This window comes from Lissotriton vulgaris, chromosome 3_1, assembly GCF_964263255.1.
Source record: "Lissotriton vulgaris chromosome 3_1, aLisVul1.2, whole genome shotgun sequence".
NCBI lineage: Eukaryota > Metazoa > Chordata > Amphibia > Caudata > Salamandridae > Lissotriton > Lissotriton vulgaris.
The window spans coordinates 315,077,871-315,090,730 of NC_141689.1; positions in this window are offsets into that span (position 1 = coordinate 315,077,871).

Here is a 12,860-nt window from a genome sequence, read left to right on the forward strand (position 1 = left end):
CCCGATCGTCGCCAGTGAAATGTGCTCCGCGCACAAGGAAGAAGAGTAGTGGTAAATCTTGGTAAAAGATTTATTCAGAGAAGTAAGTAGGTACATCCATCAAGCCCGGGCCAACCGATACATCTGGAACCCCAGAACACTCTTCACTCCGAGTGTTCTGAGTTCCAGATGGAACGGAGGACACCACACTCATATGTGACATATAAGAGAAACATAATCCAGAATAATGCCTCTCTCTCTATCATCCTTCCAACAAATCACAATGACAAAGTTTCTGGATGTTGTGAATGCCAGTGGCCCTGCTGACTCCCTTTCATACCTATGCCCCTACTCCCTCAAATATTCAGAAAATTCCACTAGCAATATCATCATGGACACCTTGCTGTGCTACCATCTCCAAAACCAAGATATACGACAAGAATAAACACCTGGTCTGCCCATAGACTGAAGCCCTGACCAACATATCTAAGGTCTTATGGGAGATCTCAATTCAAAACAAATCTTAACTACAGACAGATCTCTCTTTCCTCTGCCTCTGTATAACCAAATGCATAACTATGTTCAATCTCCACAAGCCTTCAGCAACTATATTGAAAAAAACATGCATTTTACAAAAGAACTTTTGATTCATGCCCAGCGGATACCTGGCATTCTTTGTATGCCCCTTTCCCTTATAAGACTCCCACCAATTCAATGTCTTTATTGAAATCCAACATAAAACTGCATGTCCTCTGGCGTATTTCCTACTTGTGGGAATTGCTAACATCCCGACCCATATCTGCTCTCTATCAATAAAATAATTGTTTTAAAGTCTATCTATTCGCCCTGCCAATGATTCACATGAACTAACTCCCTGCCCCCCCCCCTAACTTCCTCGACCTCCACTCAATCATACTGGGGTAATGGATGGATGGAATGGTTTCCTTTGAGAGCACAAGTGTAAACCTACTGACCGAAGAACCACTACACCCCCTCCCTCCATCCATAAGATCTCAGAGTGGGCCACCACCTGCCGACCAACAGAGGAATCTGGAATGAGAACAAATCACACTACAAACATAATAACATGAGCTGGGGAGCTACCACTGTTTCACAAAAGTATGCAGCGTGCATACGTTCTCTCATTCATCACACCTCCAATTACACAATAACTGGGACTCCTGGTCGTCATGCGCGAAATTAAAATATTTCCCACAAAGGTACAATACAAGGATAGCACTCTTCCAACCTCACAACCTGTATCTTGCTATCTCTGCTGGTAAGTGCTTGGGACCCACACACAGGAGTATTAAGCGCTACACAAAAGTCACAATGCAATAAAATACATAGTGCCAAAGTTACCCAAAAAAAACTCTGACATACAGAGCTGTCGTATTAAGTTTTACTTTTTTTCAGAGGCCAGACCACAGACTGATGGCAGACACCAAGACGTTTCGGACCGGAGTCCAATGTTTAAAATACTCAAACGCCAGCCAAACTTAAACGGCGTCTCGTTGCTAGATGCTGCGGCCTTTGTTAATGCTGCGGGCAGTGTGTCTCAGCTGTGACTCACGAAGCACTGCCGGCTACTGCCACGCTGCGCCTCAGTGTGAACGGTGTGCGCAAGATCAGCTGTGAGTCAGAGTGCACGCCAGCTGCCACGATGCATCTGCAGGGCTCGGTGTGCGGTGCATGATTTAAACTGCAGTATTACACGCCGTCCGCTCTAATGTGCGGATGAGTGCGTTACAATTATGCAACGAGCAGTCGACCCACGCCGTGGGCGGAGGAGACGGCTCCATGTAAACCAGAGGGGACGCTTAGGAGACGTGTACATATTTCGGAACTGGAGAATGAATGGACTGGGGTTCGTAACTCGCTCGTGTAGGTATTTTCCATACAGCATCCCTCGTTGAAAGGGAGGTTAATGTGATGTCTTCATTCACAAGATAACGTGGTTAGTTATTATTAAAAAGTCACTGACCTTGCCTCTTGTCTGGAAAGTAAACATTTCCCAGCTGATGCTCGCTACGGTGGCACACAGCCAAGATGTACAGAGTTTGAACAAAAAAGAAAATGCTCAGAATCCAGCGCCTTTGGACACACGGCATATTAAGCGCTACAAAAGGAAAGCGCAGAGCTTCAAAAGTTTTCCGAATCTGCACAAAAGACCGCACGTCCCTAAAGTGAAGAAGTGAAGGGGGAGTTTGGGCACCCAGGAGGAGAGCAGGGATTTTTTTTTAAAGGAAAGCTGATTATCTTCTTTTTTTTTTTTACGGAAGGGGAGTGATTAACTGGCCAAGTGTCTGATTTCTTGGGAGAGGGAGGTCCTTGTTGGAAAGCAGCACTGCTCTTCCGCGAGTTTCTCATGTCTCCTCGCTGCCTTCAGCCAGAAGCGCTGCGTTTCACAGGCACGCATGAAGGGGAACATGACATACTGCGAAACTTTCTCACCAATCCACAAAAATTATAATATCCGGTGTTTCTATTGCCAGGATTAAATTAATTCAAGGCTTACTTGTTGCAAGGAAAAGCGTCTTTGCTCCTCAGCGGGCACGTGTGCGCGCGAGCGCCGGCTCTCGAGGGTGGGCAAATAAACATCCATTAGTTTGCTGCCTTGTCAGTTCAATAAAGATAACGACGTCTGTTTCCATTAGGGGAAACCGTATTAATTATCTTGCTAATGTGAAAATAGATGAGTGGGGCAGATTGTTCTGCAGTGAATCCCAGCACTTGACAGCGCAATGACTTAACTTCTTTTAGCCACAGAGGGATAATGAGAACAAATGGAGACTCTCCTGCAAGTTGTTGAAGAAGAGCTCGGTTTTTGTTAAAGATAAAGGAGGCAGGTGCTATGCAATCTCTCTTCTCACTGCTCGTTTGTTACAGCGTTTTTAAAGAAACTACCAACCACTGCAGACATCATCAGCCTGCTCACACCCACAAAAACAGAACCTGAACACCTGGTCACCCACTGGACCCGATCACAACCCAAGCCACAATTGCCATCATGAACTCTGTGCACTCAGGAGCACCCACGGACCCATATCCCCACCACGTCTTCAACCTCAGGAGCAAGAGGATTGGTGAAGACCTCAAGAAAGTCCCCAATGCCTCCATCACCTCGGTCTCCATCCCTAACAACTGCAAACATGCAGATGTGAGGCCTCTCCTGAAGAAACCATTCACTGACCCAGCAGAACCGAACAACTATAGACCCATCTGCCGTTTCCTCCTTCCAGGAAATGTTCTTGAGAAGGCAATAAATTAGCAACTAACCGAACACCTGGGACACAACAAACTCCTGGTCCCCTCTCAACCCGGATTTCGGGCAAACCACAGTGTTGTGTTCTGCTTGGCAGGAAGACACAGGAGACTGGTAGGAATGGTTATACTTCCTTTATTATTCTATTACTTAGTGCTGCTTCCTGCCCCACATGTACTCTCAACCCCTTGCCGTCGTAGTCTGCCTTCCTCCCCACTCCCCTGACCGGAAGTGGTGTCCGGTTCTCGTCCCCTCCCCACCAGTCGGGTACAGGGTCCTAGTGCCCTTGTACCCAGGTCACAATATCTCCCCTTTTGTTAGAGGAAAATGACAGAAGAAAGTGGTGAGAGATATAGAGGTATAGAGAGAAAGAGAAAAGAGAGAGTAAAGAAAAAAGAGAGAGGGAGAGAGAGAGCGATAGAAAAACTTTTCGTTGTCCCCACCATTACATTTCTTCGATCAGTCTTTTTGGTCTTTTCCATTCTCTTCTTTGATATGTCTCTCCCTTGTCTTTTCTGCCATTCCTCGTCCTGTTTCTCATCTGTGCCTGAGTCTCCTGCGGCTATCTCTCCTCCGTCTTCCTCCAGGCTCTTTAATCCCTTGAATTGAGGGCATTACCTTGTTATTCGGTAAGGGCCTGCTGTCGCTGTTATCATAGGCCCCTTCACATGTGTCACCGTTAATGGTTCCTTTGAGAATGGACTGTCCGATTTTCTCAGCTGCCACTGGTGCACCACCACTGCGTCCCCTTGCTTGAGGTGCGATGAAGTGGCACGTCTCCTGGCGTCGGCATACACCTTCATTTTCTCCTTGGACTCGTGGTCTCTGACCGCAATGCTGCTATGTTCTGGTGGCGCAGTTGCTTCTAGTTGTGGTAGCCTTGTCCTGCTCGTTCTGCCCAGCACCAGCTTAGCAGGGCATCGTCCCGTGTAGCTGTGAGGGGTGTTTCGATAGTCTCTTAGTACTTGACAAAGGGCCTGACCTATTGATATCTGCGCCATCTTTGCTCTTTGGACAGCCTTTTTTATGCTTCCCTTGAATCTTTCCACCATGCCATTTGCTTGTGGCCACAGAGGTGTTATCTTCCTGTGATGAATGCCTAGGTAGTCAATGAATTTTCGAAACTCCTCCCCTGAGAATGGCGAACCATTATCTGTTTTTAGTGTTTGTCGGGAGCCCCAGGCTGCGAATATGTCATCCAGTATTGGCAGTGTTGCACTTGCTGATGTCAACGAGACTTGTCGCATGATAGGCAATCTTGAGTATTCGTCAGTGATTATGAGCAAATAGTTGTATTTGTCTAGAAGTCTGCTGCCAGTTCCCCCCACACTGCCTGTGGGGGTTGTGACATTTGTAGTGGCTCAGGTTTTGCTGGCTGCCCTGTGGTTTGGCAGATGTGGCAATTTGTGATAGTATCCTCCACCATATTGTCTAAACCAGAGAACCACATTCTCTCCCATAGCAGCTTCTTTGTCGCAAACACACCTCTGTGTGATTCATGTGCCAGGTTTACAGTTTGTCTGCGTAAGGCCCTTGGCATAACTATTCTTGTTCCTCTCATTACTATTCCATTAACGGTCTCTGATAGTTCTTCATGAACCTTTTTGAATGCCAGCATCTCCTCCTTGTTGACTCCTTCTAAATGATGATGTTGTTGTTGACATGTTTCCATCTCTGCTGTCTTGTCACCATTTTTACCGCTTGCATCCTGGCATCCCTACCTGTTTCTTGCTCAAGTTCTGCTATAGTTATTGATGCCAGAGTGTTTTGTTTTAGCACAAAGTTTAGATATTCCTCCGCTATTGATGTGTCCTGAGGTGTCTGTGGAAAGGGATGCCATGACATGTAATCCACTGAATTATGTTCTTTCCCCGGTTTGTGCACAATCTTGAAGTCATAGTCCATCCGTCTTATGCCCCATCGCTCGATGCGAGGCGGTATTTTTGCATTTGGATTTCCATAGATTGTCACTAGGGCCTGATGGTCTGTCACTATAGTGAATGGCTTCCTGTAGATCAACATGTGATAGTGTTCACACGCCCATACTACTGCTAGGCTTTCTTTTTCTGGCTGCAAGTATGCCCTCTCAATGGCGGACAGGCTTTTGCTTGCATAAGCCACGATCTTCCTTGGACAATCTTTGCCTGGCATGTGTTGTGGTAAAATCGCTACGAATCATGCAGACTGGCCTCCACCGTCAGTTCAGTACATAGCAGTGGATCGAAATCGGCAAGATGGTCCACCACTATCACAGCATGTCTGATGGCCTCAAATGCCTTGCTACATTCTTGTGTCCAGATGAATTTCTGACCTGCTTCGTTAGTTCCCTGAGTGGTGTGCTCACTGTGTCAAAGTCTTTTCTGTATGAAGCACAATAACTGTCAAGTACAAGGAATGACCTCACTTCTACAACATCTGCTGGAGGACTCACTTTTTCTAGCATCTCCACCTTGCTGTGGTCTGGTCTCATTTCTTTTCCGGAGAAGATGTGTCCGAAGAATACCAGTTCATTTCTCCCTATTTTGCTCTTGTCTTCATTTAGCGTTAGGCCAGCTTGTTCCAGATGCAAACATATTTCCTGCAAAGTCCTGTCATGCTCTTCATCTGACTGACCGAACATCAGAATGTCGTCGCTGTAGTTTAGGCTGTTCTTTACTGGCCTTATGACCTGCCGTATTGTTTCCTGAAATATCTCTGCTGCAGATGAAATGCCAAAACTCAGTCGTTTGTAGCAAAACAGACCCATTGTGTGTGGAAAATGTGGTAATGTACCTTGATTGTGGGTCAAGCTCCAGCTGATGGTACCCTTTACAAGGTCCAGCTTTGAAAATTGGCAAGCGCCAGTGAGGAAGCTGATCATATCATTTAGGTGCGGTCCAGGGTGTCTTTCCCTTTCAATTGCTGTGTTTGGTACCATCATGTCTGCACATATGCGAATCTTGGAGATGTTCTTCTTTGGAACCGCCACTATTGGTGACACCCATGGGGTCGGCCCGTCCGCAGGCTCTATTATGTCTTGGCTCAGCAGGCTTTGTATTTCCTCTTCTAACTGTGGCTGCAGGTGTATGGGCACTCGTCGGTGATGCTGAGCCACGGGTTTCACTGCTTCATTGATGTGCAGTGTTATTTGCCGTCCTTTTACTTTTCCTAGTCCTTGTAGTATTGCTGGATAGTCTTGCAATATGTTCTTTTTCTCTGACATGTGGTATGTCATTGCGAGGAGACCCATAACCTGCGCTTTGACGTTGCTCAGCAGACATGGCGCTGGAATGTCGCCCCGTAGTACATGTCTTTCTTCTTTGCTTGATCGGTCTTTGTACTTCAGTGTCTCTGTAAACTTCCCCATGTTGATCACTGGTTTCTTCGAGCCCCAGGTAAATACTAATGGGCGGTGAACGACGCTCCTCTCGCAGAGTTTGCGAAGTTTCGGCAACTTCGCTGTGAACGCGAAGTTGTCGAACACTTCGCCATCTACAGCGGAGCGTAGTTGTTTTCTTCCTCGTGCGCTCAATATGCGTTCTCACGTGCGCGGTAACGACTTACTGTGGTTCTGCGTTCGCAGACTAAATTTTTTCTCCCGGTCGCGTGCGCCACGAGGTTTGGAATCCGGCCGCACAATCCTGCGAGACTGTGCGAACGCGATCACGTCATTTGGACGCGTGAACACGTTATTTGGACGCGTGATCTTCCTTCCGGTGCAGTGTTGGTAAGATCGCTTTCCCAAACACGCAGAAACTACAATCTGGCACAGAATATCTCTCGAGGATGATTAAACCTTCTCAAAAATTATCATTTTGCTCAGAAAAACCCCTCAGATTGTGATTTGGCTGTATTCTTTTGTGCAAGGAGTCCTCTTTTTTCCTACTCTTTTTTACAAGAGGAAGGAAGTGCCCCTGATTCTCCAACTTTCTGTTCCTGTCCAGCAGGCTCCCCCTAGTGCTTTGTCCATGTGCTGTTCACTTTCATTTGGATTTGGAGCTGGAAGGATCACTTTTTGTGTATGTCTGCTGCATCATATCATTGGATTGGATTTATTGAGGACTTTTGGATTTGAAATTTTATTTTACAAGTAAGTTGGAGAATTGGTGTACATGTTTGCTTGATTTGGGCTTTTTTTACCTACAGTTTTCTGGGCTTTTCAATCCTTGTTAAAAATTATTGTTGTGGGAGGCCTGTACTTTCATGAGGGGCCAAGTTGTATTTCTTTGAAATTTCATCCAGTAGGCCCAGAGGTACCCATGGGTCCAACCATGTCTCTCTGGTGTCTGTTGAATTTCTAGTTTTTAAACATCATGGATGGCATTGGATTCAATTGCAAACTGTGATTTTGGAGTGGAATTTCAGTTTTTGGGTGTGTTAATTAAATATTGGATTTTCAGCCAATAGGTAACCCTAGGAGTTCATATAGTTAGTATAGGCCTTCTTGAGTTCATTGTATGTACTTTCTGTGGGTGGCCTGGCCATGTGGTGGTGGCCATTTTGTGGGACCAGCCACTGTGCTTTTGCCATAGGCCTTCAAGCTTGTGACCTACTCTGCCAGTAGTCCCAAAGGTACTACTCAAGTCATCATGGGTGCATGAAAGTTAAACAACTGTTTTTGTGGTGTTTGTTTAATTTTTAACATCATGTATGGCATGATTGGCTTTGGATTGATTTGCAAAATGTGTTTTTTGGGGTGGAATTTCAGATTTTGGGTGTGTGTTAAATAAAAGGGCTTTTTCTGCCAGTAGGTAATCCTAGGACTTCAGCTGGCGTAGTTTTGGTAACTTTGCACAGTGTGACAACGCGTCCTTACAGTTTTTGTCTTCTGCGTGCGCTCAATCTGCGTGCTTGTGATAACAACTTTTTGTACAGTTTGCGCTGCCGAACACGCCCAATTTGCAATCTCGCGAGCAAAATGTCTCGAGTTGCATAAAACCTTCTAGAAAATGATGATTTTGTTCATTTTACTAAAAAAAACTCCACAGGTTGTCATTTGGTTGTAGTTGTTGGAGCATGGGGTCATTTTTCTGTTTTCATTTTTTTTTTAAAGAGGAAGGAGGTTTCCCAGAGACCTCAACTTCCTGTTTCTGTCCTTTGTATGTACTTTGTTGTTTGAGGGTGAGCTGGCCATGTGGGTGGTGGCCATTTTGTGAAGCCAAGCTTTGTGCTTTTGCCATAGGCATGCATTGTATGTCTTCTCTTTCTTTTCATGTTGTTGTGGGTGGCCAGGCCATGTGGTGGTGGCCATTTTGTCTGACCTTCCACTTTGCTTTTGCCATAGGCCTCCATCTTTGTGGCCTATTCTGCCAGTAGGCCTAGAGTCCCAGAGGTAGTTATCGGGGGTGCTTGATGTAGCTGTTTCTATGTTGTCTGTTGAATTCAAACATCATTTAGGGCATGGATGGCATTGGATTGAATTCCCAAATGTGGTTTTTGGGGTGTGGTTAACTTTTTGGATGTGTGTTAATAAATGCCTTTGTTGTATGTGTTGTTGTTGTTGTGTAACTTTCCAACCTTTTTAGCCATGCGGATTATCTTTATTGTATGAAAGCTGTGATGTGTAACAGGGATCCTCCTGTGTCTGGTCATATAAGGATATAGGCCTGCTTGAGTTTATTGTATGTACTTTCATGTTGGTGGGCTAACCATGTGGGTCGTGGCCATTTAGGGTGAAGCCAGGCATTGTGCTTTTCCCATAGGCCTGCATTGTCTGTTTTTTTTCCTTTTCTTTTTTTGTGAGCGCCAGGGCATGTGGTGGCGGCCATTGTGTGGGACCAGCCACTGTGCTTTTGCCATAGGCCTCCAAGCTTGTGGCCTACTCTGCCAGTAGGCCCAGAGGTACTACTCAAGTCATCATGGGTGCATGAAAGTTAAACAACTGTTTTTGTGGCGTTTGTTTAATTTTTAACATCATGTATGGCATGGATGGCTTTGGATTGATTTGCAAAATGTGGTTTTTGGGGTGGAATTTCAGGTTTTGGGTGTGTGTTAAATAATAGGGCTTTTTCTGCCAGTAGGTAACCCTAGGACTACTGCTCGCGTAGTTTTAGTAACTTTGCACAGTGCGACCTTATAGTTTTTGTCTTCTTCGCGCGCTCAATCTGCCTGCTCACGAACGTGATAACGACTTTTTGTACAGTTTGCGCTGCCGAACACGCCGAATTTGCAATCTCGGGAGCAATATATCTCGAGTTGCATAAAACCTTCTCGAAAATGATGATTTTGTTCATTTTGCTAAAAAAACTCCTCAGGTTCTCTTTTGGTTGTAGTTTTTGGAGCATGGAGTCATTTTTCTGTTTTCATTTTCTTTAAAAAGAGGAAGGAAGTTCCCCAGAGACCTCAACTTCCTGTTCCTGTCCTCTGTATGTACTTTGTTGTTTGAGGGTAGGCTGACCATGTGGGTGGCGGCCATTTTGTGAAGCCAAGCATTGTGCTTTTGCCATAGGCATGCATTGTCTGTCTTCTCTTTCTTTTCATGTTGTTGTGGGTGGTCAGGCCATGTGGTGGCGGCCATTTTGTGTGACCTTCCACTGTGCTTTTGCCATAGGCCTCCAAACTTGTGGCCTATTCTACCAGTAGGCCTAGAGTCCCAGAGGTAGTCATCGGGGTGCTTAATGTAGCTGTTTCTATGTTGTCTGTTGAATTTATGGTTTAAATCTTTTTATTGGTTTTGCAACAAGAAAAAGGAAACAGGATCTCCAGCTCCTGGAAGCCAATGCAAATGAGACTGTAAATAGCCTGCGAGGCAAATAGTACAAGGTAAATGCTAGGAGCAGGTCTACCAGAGGAAACTCTCTGACATGGAAAGGAAACTACTAACAAAACTCTCCTCCCCCAAACGCCCCCTCCCAAAAAAACCAAAAAAAACCCTTCAACCCCATTCTCCCACCCCTCCTCCCACCACCCCCTGTCCACACACTGCTAAGGAAAGAAAAGGAAAAGAGAGAATAGAGCCAGCCCTGCCGCGCTCATCGCGCCGCCCGGGATTACGCTTCTCAGGGATCTGCGTGTCAGCCAACCGCAGGAGCCTCAGATAGCAAGGGCAGGACAGCTCCCGGAATTCCGCCGTAAGTAGGGTCAAGAAAGGGGCGCCACAGTTCAGGGAACTCATCCCCCCCTACCCACCAGTGTGAGGGACAGCTTCTCTATCCCCAGCTCCCTCCAGAGCCTCTGTAACCAACCAGAGTGTGGGGGGGCCTGTGAGGAGCGCCAGTGTGCAAGTATGTTCTGAGTGGCAGCCCCCAGGTCAACGGCTATAAGGCGGCCTCTCCTGGATTTCAGGGGATACATCAGTGGGTTGGGTAGCCCCAGGAGTATATAGGCTGGGAAGCGTGGGGGCAGCATGTCCAGATGAGAGTCTATTTCATCAAGAATCATGGCTCAATATGGTTGGATTGGGTCGCAGCTCCACAAGAGGTGCTCCAGGGTACCCAGCTCCCCACAAACCCTCCAGCATCGATTGCAAATGTGGGGGTCAAAACGGTGAAGGTGTTCCAGTGTGTAGTACCAATAGGTGGTGACCTTGATCAATGTCTCGGTAAGCCCTGTGTGGTACGCCGAGTGTCAGGCCCTGTAATAAATGCCACTCCATTCCTTATGGGAGAGGGTCCTACCCAGCTCTCGTTCCCACCGTACCCTCCCAGCGTTGTATGTTTGAGTGGAGGCCGTTGAAAGGTGCTTGTACAAATCTGAAATCAATTTTTTGTCCGATGAGCGAGTAATCAGCCATTTCTTATATGAGGTTAAGAAACGCTGCGCACCCGGTCTGATTTGTGGTTGAAGTGCCCAGTGTCTGAGTTGTAGGTAGTGCATTCTGGCCTTCTCTGGGATGCCGTAATCTGCTCTAAGTTGTGGGAATGATATGATTCCCCGGAGATTGAATAGGTGTCCGAGGGACCGACACGAAGAGGGGCGCCAGTCCGTGAAAGCCTTGGGTTGTCAAATAATGGAGTTAGGGGGGAGGGAAACGTCGTTAGCTCACAAGCGGTGGCGGTGAGATCCCATGCCTCTAGAGTTGCACTTGTGATGTAGGATGTGTAGAGGTCGGGAGGCCTATGCTTCTTCCAAAGGAAGGGGATACCCTGCAAAGGCATGCCTGCAGCCGCTTTGTCCTGGAACAACCAGGGTTTTTCGGACTCTGGGCGTTGCCATTCTCCTAAGTAGCGGAACTGCACCACGTTGAAGTAGAGCTGCAAATCTGGATACCAACCCGACCCTGCTCCGGGGGGAGAACAGCTACCGCCTGCTTGAACCATGGCTTGCGTCCCTGCCAAATGAAGTGTGACAGTTCAGACTGGGTCTGCTGAATCCAACCCTTCAGAGGGCACAAGGGGAGGGTCTGGAAGAGTTAGAGGATCTGGGGGAGGACCATCATCTTGATCGCTACTATCCTTCCCAGCCATGAGAAGGGGTAGTGCTTCCATCTGGCTAGCTCCCTGCGGATCGAAGCCCGCAACCGCTCGTAATTAGCCACAATAGTAGCTGTTATGGTTGGTCCCAGGAGGACTCCCAGGTATGGGACTGAGGTGGTTGACCATTGAACAGGGTGTTCCTCCTGTAAGTGGGCCAGCGTCGGCGCAGACAGGGAGATATTGAGGGTGACCGATTTGTCTGTGTTAATCTTGAAGTCTGAGGCTTGCACGAAGACTTGTAGCTCTACAAAGAGGGCTCTGATGGACTGGGCAGGGTCAGAGAGAGACAGCAGGATGTCGTCTGTATGGAGGCTGATCTTGTATGTTTCCGCCCCAAACTTTATTCCTGTGATAAGAGGGTGATTTCTGACTCTTCGTGGTAGGGGCTCCATATAGAGGGCAAAGAGAATGGGTGATAGAGGGCACCCCTGTCGGGTGCCTCTCTTTATGTGAAAACGGGAGGACGTCTGGCCATTAACTCGCACCATGGCTTGGGGCAAGTGATAGCAATTCAGGATACGGGTGCACAGGGTGTCTCCAAGGCCAAACCTGCTCAAGACATTGATCAAGGTCGCCACCTATTGGTACTACACACTGAAACACCTTCACCGTTTTGACCCCCACATTAGCGATCGATGCTGGAGGGGTTGTGAACCTTATTGAAGGCCTTTTCCACATCTATCGCCTACAACATACACTCCTTCCGCACCCAAGAGGAAGCTTCTATGAGGTGTAGGACTCTTTTTGTGTTGTCACTTGTTTGACGCTGGGAAATAAAGCACGCTTGGTCCAGTTCCACCAACTGGAGCATATATGGGGCAAGTCTGGACGCCAGGACGCTTGTATAAAGCTTGAAATCAATGTTTAAGAGGGAGATCGGCCTGTAAGCACTACAGTTGGTAGTGTCATTCCCGGGTTTCGGGATGACTGTGATCGAGGCCTCTAGCATTTCGGCTGGAATGGTGCCAGGTTGGGCAAAGGAGTTAAACAGGTCGTGTAACAGAGGGGCCACTTGGGTACAAAAGGTTTTGTAGAAGGCCGCAGAGTACCCATCTGGACCAGGTGATTTCCCAAGCTGGAGGCACGAGATGGCGGCGATAACCTCCTCCAGTCAAATGTCTCGGTCCAAGTGGGCGGCCTGTGCGGGGTTTAGAGACGGGAGCTGCGCGGCTGCCAGGTAGTCGAGGCTTTGTTGTGTATTGAGGGAGTCACGCGAGTAGAGC